Source organism: Cherax quadricarinatus, chromosome 23 (assembly GCF_038502225.1).
Source record: "Cherax quadricarinatus isolate ZL_2023a chromosome 23, ASM3850222v1, whole genome shotgun sequence".
Classification (NCBI taxonomy): Eukaryota; Metazoa; Arthropoda; class Malacostraca; order Decapoda; family Parastacidae; genus Cherax; species Cherax quadricarinatus.
In genome coordinates, this window is record NC_091314.1 from 7,785,518 (window position 1) to 7,795,035 (window position 9,518).

The 9,518-nt window shown below is 41.1% G+C and overlaps 1 protein-coding gene across 2 annotated transcripts in view; it reads left to right on the forward strand.

Moving 5' to 3' along the window:
• Positions 1 to 1,954: 1,954 nt before the first annotated feature.
• The window catches only part of LOC128685648 (uncharacterized), a 33,059-nt gene continuing 25,495 nt past the window's right edge, over positions 1,955 to 9,518 (forward strand). Inside the window, exons 1-2 of one of the 2 annotated variants that reach the window (XM_070087838.1) lie at positions 1,955 to 2,032; positions 5,170 to 5,244. The gene's annotated coding sequence lies outside the window, so the exon portion shown is untranslated. Of the gene's footprint in view, positions 2,033 to 5,169; positions 5,245 to 5,275; positions 5,387 to 9,518 lie in introns of those variants that run through there. The other variant, XM_070087839.1, reaches the window with a different exon arrangement.

Below are 9,518 nucleotides of genomic sequence, written 5' to 3' on the forward strand. Positions count from 1 at the left end.
AGGTTTGCAACAAGACTAGTCCCAGAGCTACGGGGATTGTCGTACGAAGAAAGGTTGAGGGAAATCGGCCTGACGACACTGGAGGCCAGGAGGGTCAGGGGAGACATGATAACGACATATAAAATACTGCGCAGAATAGACACGGTGGACAAAGACAGGATGTTCCAGAGATGGGACACATACACAAGAGGTCACAATTGGAAGTTGAAGACTCAGATGAATCAAAGGGATGTTAGGAAGTATTTCTTCAGTCATAGAGTAGTCAAGTCGTGGAATAGTCTAGAAAGTGAAGTAGTGGAGGCGGGAACCATACATAGTTTTAAGGCGAGGTATGATAAAGCTCATGGAGCAGGGAGAGAGAGGACCTAGTAGCAATCAGTGAAGAGGCGGGGCCAGGAGCTATGACTCGACCCCTGCAACCACAAATAGGTGAGTACAAATAGGTGAGTACGAGGGCGCACGCACAGGCACATTCACACGAGCATACAAATATATGCATACACACAAGCACGCACACACACACACACACACACACACACACACACACACACACACACACACACACACACACACACGCGCGCGCGCGCGCGCGCCAGGAGCTATGAATCGACCCCTGCAACCACAAATAGGTGAGTACAAATAGGTGAGTACGACATGATGGAAGGAATAGACTCTGAAGTGTCCCTATTCGCAGATGATGTGAAGTTGATGAGAAGAATTAAATCGGATGAGGATGAGGCAGGACTGCAAAGAGACCTGGACAGACTGGACATGTAGTCCAGAAACTGGCTTCTCGAATTCAATCCTACCAAATGCAAAGTCATGAAGATTGGGGAGGGGCAAAGAAGACCGCAGACAGAGTATAGGCTAGGTGGACAAAGACTACAGACCTCACTCAGGGAGAAAGACCTTGTGGTGACCATAACACCGAGCACGTCACCGGAGGCACACATCAACCAAATAACTGCTGCAGCATATGGGCGCCTGGCAAACCTGAGAATAGCGTTCCAATACCTTAACAAGGAATCGTTCAAGACACTGTACACTGTGTATGTTAGGCCCATACTGGAGTATACAGCACCAGTCTGGAACCCACACCTGGTCAAGCACGTCAAGAAGTTAGAGAAAGTACAAAGGTTTGCAACAAGGCTAGTCCCAGAGCTCAGGGGAATGTCATACGAGGAAAGGTTGAGGGAAATCGGACTGACGACACTGGAGGACAGAAGGGTCAGGGGAGACATGATAACGACATACAAGATACTGCGTGGAATAACCAAATTTCTGTAAACTCAGCATTGTAATCCTTATAGAGAATAAACTTTGAATTGAATTGAATTGAATAGGCATGGTGGACAGAGATAGGATGTTCCAGAGAGGGGACACAGAAACAAGGGGTCACAACTGGAAGCTGAAGACTCAGACGAGTCACAGGGACGTTAGGAAGTATTTCTTCAGTCATAGAGTCGTCAGGAAGTGGAATAACCTAGCAAGTGAAGTAGTGGAGGCAGGAACCATACATAGTTTTAAGAAGAGGTATGGCAAAGCTCAGGAAGCTGAGAGGGAGAGGACCTAGTAGCGATCAGTGAAGAGGAGGGGCCAGGAGCTGAGATTCGACCTCTGCAACCACAATTAGGTGAGTACAATTAGGGGAGTACACACACACACAGGCCTACAGTGTAGCGGGTCACAAGCGCCAGGCTCCGAGAATCTTAGTGTTTTTAGGGCGTGCTTTAGCAGCTAGAAGCAACCAGTGTTAGTGACAACGTCAGTGAACAAACCTACAAGTGAAGAAATATACACATCTCATTGTTATTGTTTTATATTTCTCACTCAGTGGTTCCTTACCTTCATCCACACCTTTGTTCAGTTTTGATATATGGATAAATATATGTGGCACAGTATCAGGTGGGAAAGAATGTTGTAGCTGACAGCTGGAGATAAGACAACCTACCTCCGTGACTCCTTGTTCCACATCACTAGTCATAAGGAAACTTACCGTCATGACATCTTGTTCTGCACCATACGACATAAGGTAACCGTAGTTCGATTGCTAGTGCGCTCAGCTCACACACTGAGGTCCGGGGGTCGATCCATGGTACGGGTGGAAACATTAGGATGTTGTAAGAAATTACGCTAATGAAGTTTTACAAGTACACAGTCTTGAATTAACCTTTCACCTACATAAGTGAGCAGAACTCTGACACACCTGATATTGCTGTACCCTGGGGACATGGGGCACTTTAACCCCACCAAGTGCAAAGTCATGAAGATTGGGAAAGGTTAAAGAAAACCGCAGACAGAGTACACGCAAGAGGGCCAAAGACTGCAAACCTCACTTAAGGAAAAGGATCTTGGGGGTGAGTATAATACCGAGCACATCTCCTGAGGCGCACATCAACCAAATAACTGCTGCAGTATATGGACGCCTGGCAAACTTAAGGAATCGTTCAAGACTCTGTATACCATGTACGTCAGGCTCATATTAGACTATGCACACTAGTATGGAACTCACACCTACTACTACTGTCTAGAAAGCCGCTTGTTATACAGAGCATTTCAGGCAATTATGTCAGTTTTGTCCCAAGATGCGACCCACACGAGTCGACTAACACTCAGGTACCCATTTTACTGATGGGTGAACATAGACAACTGGTGTTAAGAAACACCCCCAATGTGTGCCCGGGAATCGAACCCGGACACTCGCCGTGTGAAGCGAGAACTTTAACCACCAGGCCACGGGGCACCTGGTCAAACAAGTCAAGAAATTAGAGAAAGTGCACTAGCACTAGTGCACGGCACTAGAGAACAGGAGGGATAGGGGGGACATGATAACGACATATAAAATACTGAGAAGAATTGACAAGGTAAATACGGATGGGATGTTTCAGAGATGTGACACAGCAATAAGGGGTCAAACTGGACGTTGGAGACACATGGGTGACAGGGATGTTAGGAAGTATTTCTTCAGTTATCGAGTTGTCAGGAAGTGGAACAATCTGGAGAGTGGTGTAGTGGAGGCAGGATCCATACATAGCATTAAGAAGAGATACGATAAAGCTCATGGAGCAGGGAGAGAGTGGACCTAGCAGCGACCAGCGAAGAGGCGATGCCAGGAGCTTCAAATCGACCCCTGCAATTACAAATAGGTGAGTACCACACAAAAGAGGCCGTGTCTGCCGACTGTAGACCTTTGAAAAATGCTATTGTTCGCGACTCGAGCCCTGCGATCACAAATAGGTGAGTGCACGCACACACACACACACACACACACACACACACACACACACACACACAAGCAGAAAAAACAGGAAAGGCACTGCAATGGATCAGGGAATACCTGGCAGGAAGGAAACATCGAGTGATGATACGTGACGAGGTGACAGAGTAGGCGGGGTTCTATAAGAATCAATCCTAGGGCCGGTACTGTTTCTGGAATATGTGAATGACATGGAAGGGATTAATTCAGAGGTGTCTCTGTTTACAGACGATGTGAAGGTAATGAGGAGAATTCAAGCGGAAGAGGATCACTTAGGACTACAAAGGGATCTGGACAGGCTGCAAGCCTGGTACAACAATTGGCTCCTGGAGTTTAACTCCTCCAAGTGCAGTCATGAAGACTGGGGAAGGTCAAAGAAGACAGCAGGCGGAGTACACGCTAGGGGACCGAAAGCTGCAAACCTCACTCGAGAAAAAGGCTCTTCGCATGAGAAACCTAAGAATAGCATTTCGACACTTTAGTAATGCGTCATTCAAGACACTACATCACGTACGTCAAGCCTATATTGGAGTATGCAACAAAAGTATGGAACCCATACCTTGTCAAACATGTTAAGAAATTAGAGAAAGTGCAAAGGTTTACAGCAAGACTAGTCCCAGAGCTAAGGAATATGTCCTACGAGGAGAGGTTAAGGAAAATCAGCCTGACAACACTGGAGGACAGGAGGAATAAGGGAAACATGATAAATAAACTGAGAGGAACTGGCAAGGTGGACAGGGACAGGATGTTTCAACAACAAGGGGTCACAACTGGAAGATGAAGATGAGTCACAGGAATGTTAGAAAGTATTATTTCAGTTATAGAATTGACAGGAAGTGGAACATTATGGAGTGTGATGTAGTTAAGCCAGGATCCATACGTAGTTTAAAGAAGAGGTGTGATAAAGCTCATGGAGCAGGGAAAGAGTAAATTAGTATCGACCATTGAAGAGGCCGGGCCAGGAGCTATGAATCTACTGCAACCACATATAGGTGAGTACTTATAGGTGAGTACACACACCACACATAACAGGCGAAGTGTTTGCCGACTGTAAACCAGTGCTTTTGACAAATGCTATTTTATATAATTTCGCCCGTTTGAGAATTTTTAAGCATGCATATATATATATATATATATATATATATATATATATATATATATATATATATATATATATATATATATATATATATATATATATATATATATATATATATATATATATATATATAAATATATATATATATATATATATATATATATATATATATATATATATATATATATATATATATATATATATATATATATATATATATATATATATATATATATATATATATATATATATATATATATATATATATATATATATATATATATTATTAAAAAGTCATTTACATAAGGGTATTCCCATAATGTGACGTGAGTATTTTTAATAAAAAATAATTAAATCATCACATACCAACCTTGTGTTGCTCTACTGAGATGAAACTATAAATATACTGTATGTAAAACATTTTTATCATTGATTTTAATTTAAAGAAACATTATCTATATACTTATGTTTCTGTCTGTGTAGTTGCCTGTTATTGCTAATATAATGTTCCCTCTTGGCTGGTTAAGTACCTTTATTTAGGTACAGGTACACATAAGTACAATTATCATACCTGGTAACATATACTCACCTAATTGTGGTTGTAGAGGTTGATTCACAGCTCCTGGCCCCGCCTCTTCGCTACTAGGAGTAAATTACCTGGGATAACCCAAAATAAAAAAAAAGTCAAAGTGACTCATTGCTTTCCCAGTAAAATTTCTATATTATCAATATTATATATATCACAGTGTGTCTTCCCTGATCAATATAACATCCACATTATTTTACAAGGTCAGAACAATAACTTTTTTTCCAGTGTGTCAGGAGATGATCAGTAACGTCACAGCTGCTCAACACTACATACTCAGACTTCCATGTCTGATGTGACAAGGTAATTTTGATGTGATTTGTAGAATATTTGAGTGATATATGTGTCTGGTGGGTCGAGTGTGATGTACATACAGTTTTCCTGAGACATAATTGTTATTAGAGAGGAGAGAGTGAATGCTGGTTGAGCACTACACCTCCTGCTGGTAAATAATACTTTCTCTAACATAATTTAGAAGTTATTTGCGCTGTTAATGACTGATGAACTGTTATATTGTATTTAGGGAACTGCTTACATGAGTAATAAAGAGGAAATGTATTAATACAATGATGTATTGTAAAAATTTTGTGTTTATGTATACGTAATTTAAACGCGTTTTTTTTTTGTTGCCTGTTTTCCAGTAATTAAGATAGTTGATAATATCACACTAAATCAGTTTAACATGAAAAATGCATTTAATATACGTATAGTTATGTCCTCTTATTAAGTAATATTCTTGTATACTGTTATATTATACATGTTATGGACATATATCCACACCTCTCAAAAAGTTCCCTAATTGGTTGTTTTATTTATTTTAAGCTGGATACAGAGCTACAGTATTACAGGACATTAATAAAGTAACTTTTATTTATAATCATAAACTGCAATGTTGTGTAGTGCTTTTAAATATAAATGTGACATTCTGTGATGACTTAACCTAGAATAGTCTGCAGAAATCCTTCAGATGGATTTGGATATTTTTTTTTCCTTGTGATATTTGCATTATCCTAATCTCATAGTTGGTTTTTGAAGTAAATGTTGATGTAGGAGAGTAGAATGTTTGCTGTTGAGTCTTGTAGTGAAATTTATTATCCTGTCATGATAGTGGTGCTCATGTGAAAGAAACTCCAGTTCTGCTGTGAAGATTCTGTAAGTTTATTTAAGCACAAGTACACATATAAGTACAATTATCGTAAGTAGTGTAAATTGTCTAGTTCTGTTGGGGGTTCTTGTATGACCCTTGTAGGTTTAATGTGTAGTTTTGATTGATTTGCTGTAAATATTTTTTTTTATATACACATCGGCTGTTTCCCACCAAGGCAGGGTGGCCCGAAAAAGAAAAACTTTCATCATCACTCACTCCATCACTGTTTTGCCAGAGGCATGCTTGCACTACAGTTATAAAACTGCAACATTAACACCCTTCCATCAGAGTGCCTGCACTGTACGTCCCATCACCAGGAATCAAGTCCGGCCTGCCAGCTTATCTTGCAACAGCACGTCAAGTCCTAAAAACCATTTATCTCTATTTGCTCCTATCTAACATGCTCACGCACACTTGCTGTAACTCCAAGCCCCTCGCACACAAAACCTCCTTCCTTCCTCCAACCTTTCCTAGTCTGACCCCTACCCCGCCTTCCCTCCACTACAGATTTATACACTCGAAGTCATTCTATTTCGTTCCATCCTCTCTACATGTCCATTTGCTGTAAATATAATAATAATAATATCTTTATTTTCTACGAGTACAAGTACAAGGTGTACAGGCCTAGCTGACAGTAATAACATACTATAGCACTTATAGAAAACCCTTTATGCAGAGTATTTCAGGAAAATTAGATCAATTTTTGTCCCAGGATGCAACCCACACCAGTCGACTAACACCCAGGCACCCTCTTTCATGATGGGGTCAGCGCCCCTGCGGCTCCATCTGAAACCAGGCCTCGTGGTGGATCAGGGTCTGATCAACCAGCCTGTTACTGCCAGCTGCACACGAACTGATGTATGAACCACAGTTCGGTTGATAAGGGACTGACTCTAGGTGCCTGTCCAGTTCCTTCTTGAAGACAGCCAGGGGTCTATTGGTAATCCTCTTTTTGTATGCTGGGAGGCAGTTGAACAGTTTTGGGCCCCAGACACTTAGTGCATTGTCTCTCAATATACTCGTGGCACCCCTGCTTTTCATCAGGGAAATGTTGCATCTCCTGCCAAGTCTTTTGCTTTCATAGGGAGAGATTTTTGTGTGCAGGTTTGGTACCAATCCCTCCAGGACCTTCCAAGTGTATATTGTCATGTATCTCTCTGGCCTGCATTCCAGGGAATACTGATCAAGGACCTTCAACTGTTCCCAGTAGTTTAGGTGCCTTATCGTACTTGTGTGTGCTGTGAAAGTTCTTTGTACGCTCTCCATGTCTGCAATGTCGCCAGCCTTAAAGGGGGCTGTTAATGTACAGCAGTATTCCAGCCTACCTAGAGAGAACAAGCGATTTGAAGAGTGTCATCATGGGCTTTGCGTCCCTAGTTTTGAAGGTTCTCATTATCTATCCTATCATTTTCCTAGCCAATGAGGTAGATACATTGTTGTGGTCTTCGAAGGCGAGATCCTCTGACATTATCACTCCCAGGTCCTTCACATTTCTTTTTCTCTATTGCATGGTTAGAATTTGTTGTATACCCTGATACATTTTTAATTTTCTCAAGTTTTCCATGTCTGAGTAGTTGAAATTTCTCCTCATTCAACTTCGCATTGTTTTAAGTGGCCTATTTGAAGATTTGGTTGATGTCCACTTGGAGTCTTGCAGTGTCTTCGATGTAGGTCGCTGCCCTGGCAACTGGGTGTCATTCGTAAAGGAAGACACGGAGCTATGACTTACATCTCTGTCTGTCAGAAATGAGGATGAGGAATAGAATGGGAGCGAGTACTGTGCTTTGTGGAACAGTTTTTCACCGTGGCTGCCTGGGACTTTACTATGTTTACTAGTACTCTGTGTTCTATTTGTCAGGAAGTTACAGATCCACCTACCAACTTTTCCTGTTATTCCTTTATCACGCTTGGTCACACTTGTCGAAAGCTTTCGCAAAGTCTGTGTATGAACATGTGGGTGAACATGGACAACAGGTATAAGGAAACAGGCCTAATGTTTCCACCCTTCCTGGGAATTGAACCACTGACTCTCAGCATGTGAAGCAAGAGCTTTTGCCACCAGGCCATGATTTTTGATGTTAAACTAATATAGCGAAGTTACATAAGCAACCATCCAGTATGATGTAGCTCTTAGGTAACCATTTATTTTATTTTGTACTTAGCTTGTTCTCTAATCTTGTAATGAACATAATTTTATAATATAATAATACCTATAAAATGCATCGGGCATAAAGATGCATCTTATATTAGTTTTAGTGGTTAATAAATTGCTGTATTTGACCAAGTTACTTCCATTACTCGTGTGTAATAGACCAATTCATGGTTAAAGTTGAGGAGGATCCTGCAGGAGATAAGGCAGAAAGTTTATATGCAGAGTCTGAATTCCTTTTATTATGGGATTGAGATGTTCTTTGTCTCTTTTATCTCTTCATTTCCATGGCTGTTGTAATAATAAAATCTGTAGAATTATTTTACCCACAGTTTTTGTGCTATTTTTTTTTTAGGTACTGTATATAATCATAATATGAAATGATTTTGGACTTCAATAAAATTTAACAGTTTGTCATTGCCCCTTCTCATTTTGTCCCTTCACTTTGCACTTGCAGAGGCTTTTTATCTATCTAGTATCTTTTTTCTTCTTCCCCTCCCCAATCCACCATGGGAAATCTCTGTAGTCCAAAATCTTGCTTCTCTTTGCACGGGTACTTGCTCTTGATAATTTCCTAACGTGCTACTGTTGCATTTACACAGGACTCTGTCTTCCTTGATAGTGATCCTGTACATAGTTATTTAAGTTTTGACTCGCAAAATCGTAATGACACAATTGCAAACAAACCATACTACAGGCGAGGATAGAACCCGCGATCAGAGAGTCTCAAAACTCCAGACCATCATGTTAGACACTGGACCAGCTAGCCACAATAAGATTCGTCCAACTAGGTATATTTCTGCACCATAGGAAGGTTAGCATAGGCACCACTGTGACCACAAATGCAAGTTTTTACAGATGAATCTCCAGCTAGCATGGCCGTGACGAACTCTAGCTCAAGTCCCCTCAAAGCCATTAACATGACCCATGAAATCGTAGTGAAACGATTGCAAACAAACCATACCACGGGTGGGGATAGAACCCGTGATCAGAGTCTCAAAACTCCAGACCGTCGCGTTAGCCACTGGACTTGCATTTGTGGTCACAGTGGTGCCTATGCTAACCTTCCTATGGTGGAGAAATATACCTAGTTGGACGAATCTTATTGTGGCTAGCTGGTCCAGTGTCTAACGTGATGGTCTGGAGTTTTGAGACTCTCTGATCGGGTGTTCTATCCCCGCCCGTGGTATGGTTTATTTAAGTTTTTCGTGTGTCATCTGATGATTGATGCAGTCTAGTATTTTTTTCACAGCTGAATTGTATGTTCTTCTTGCTGCTGTT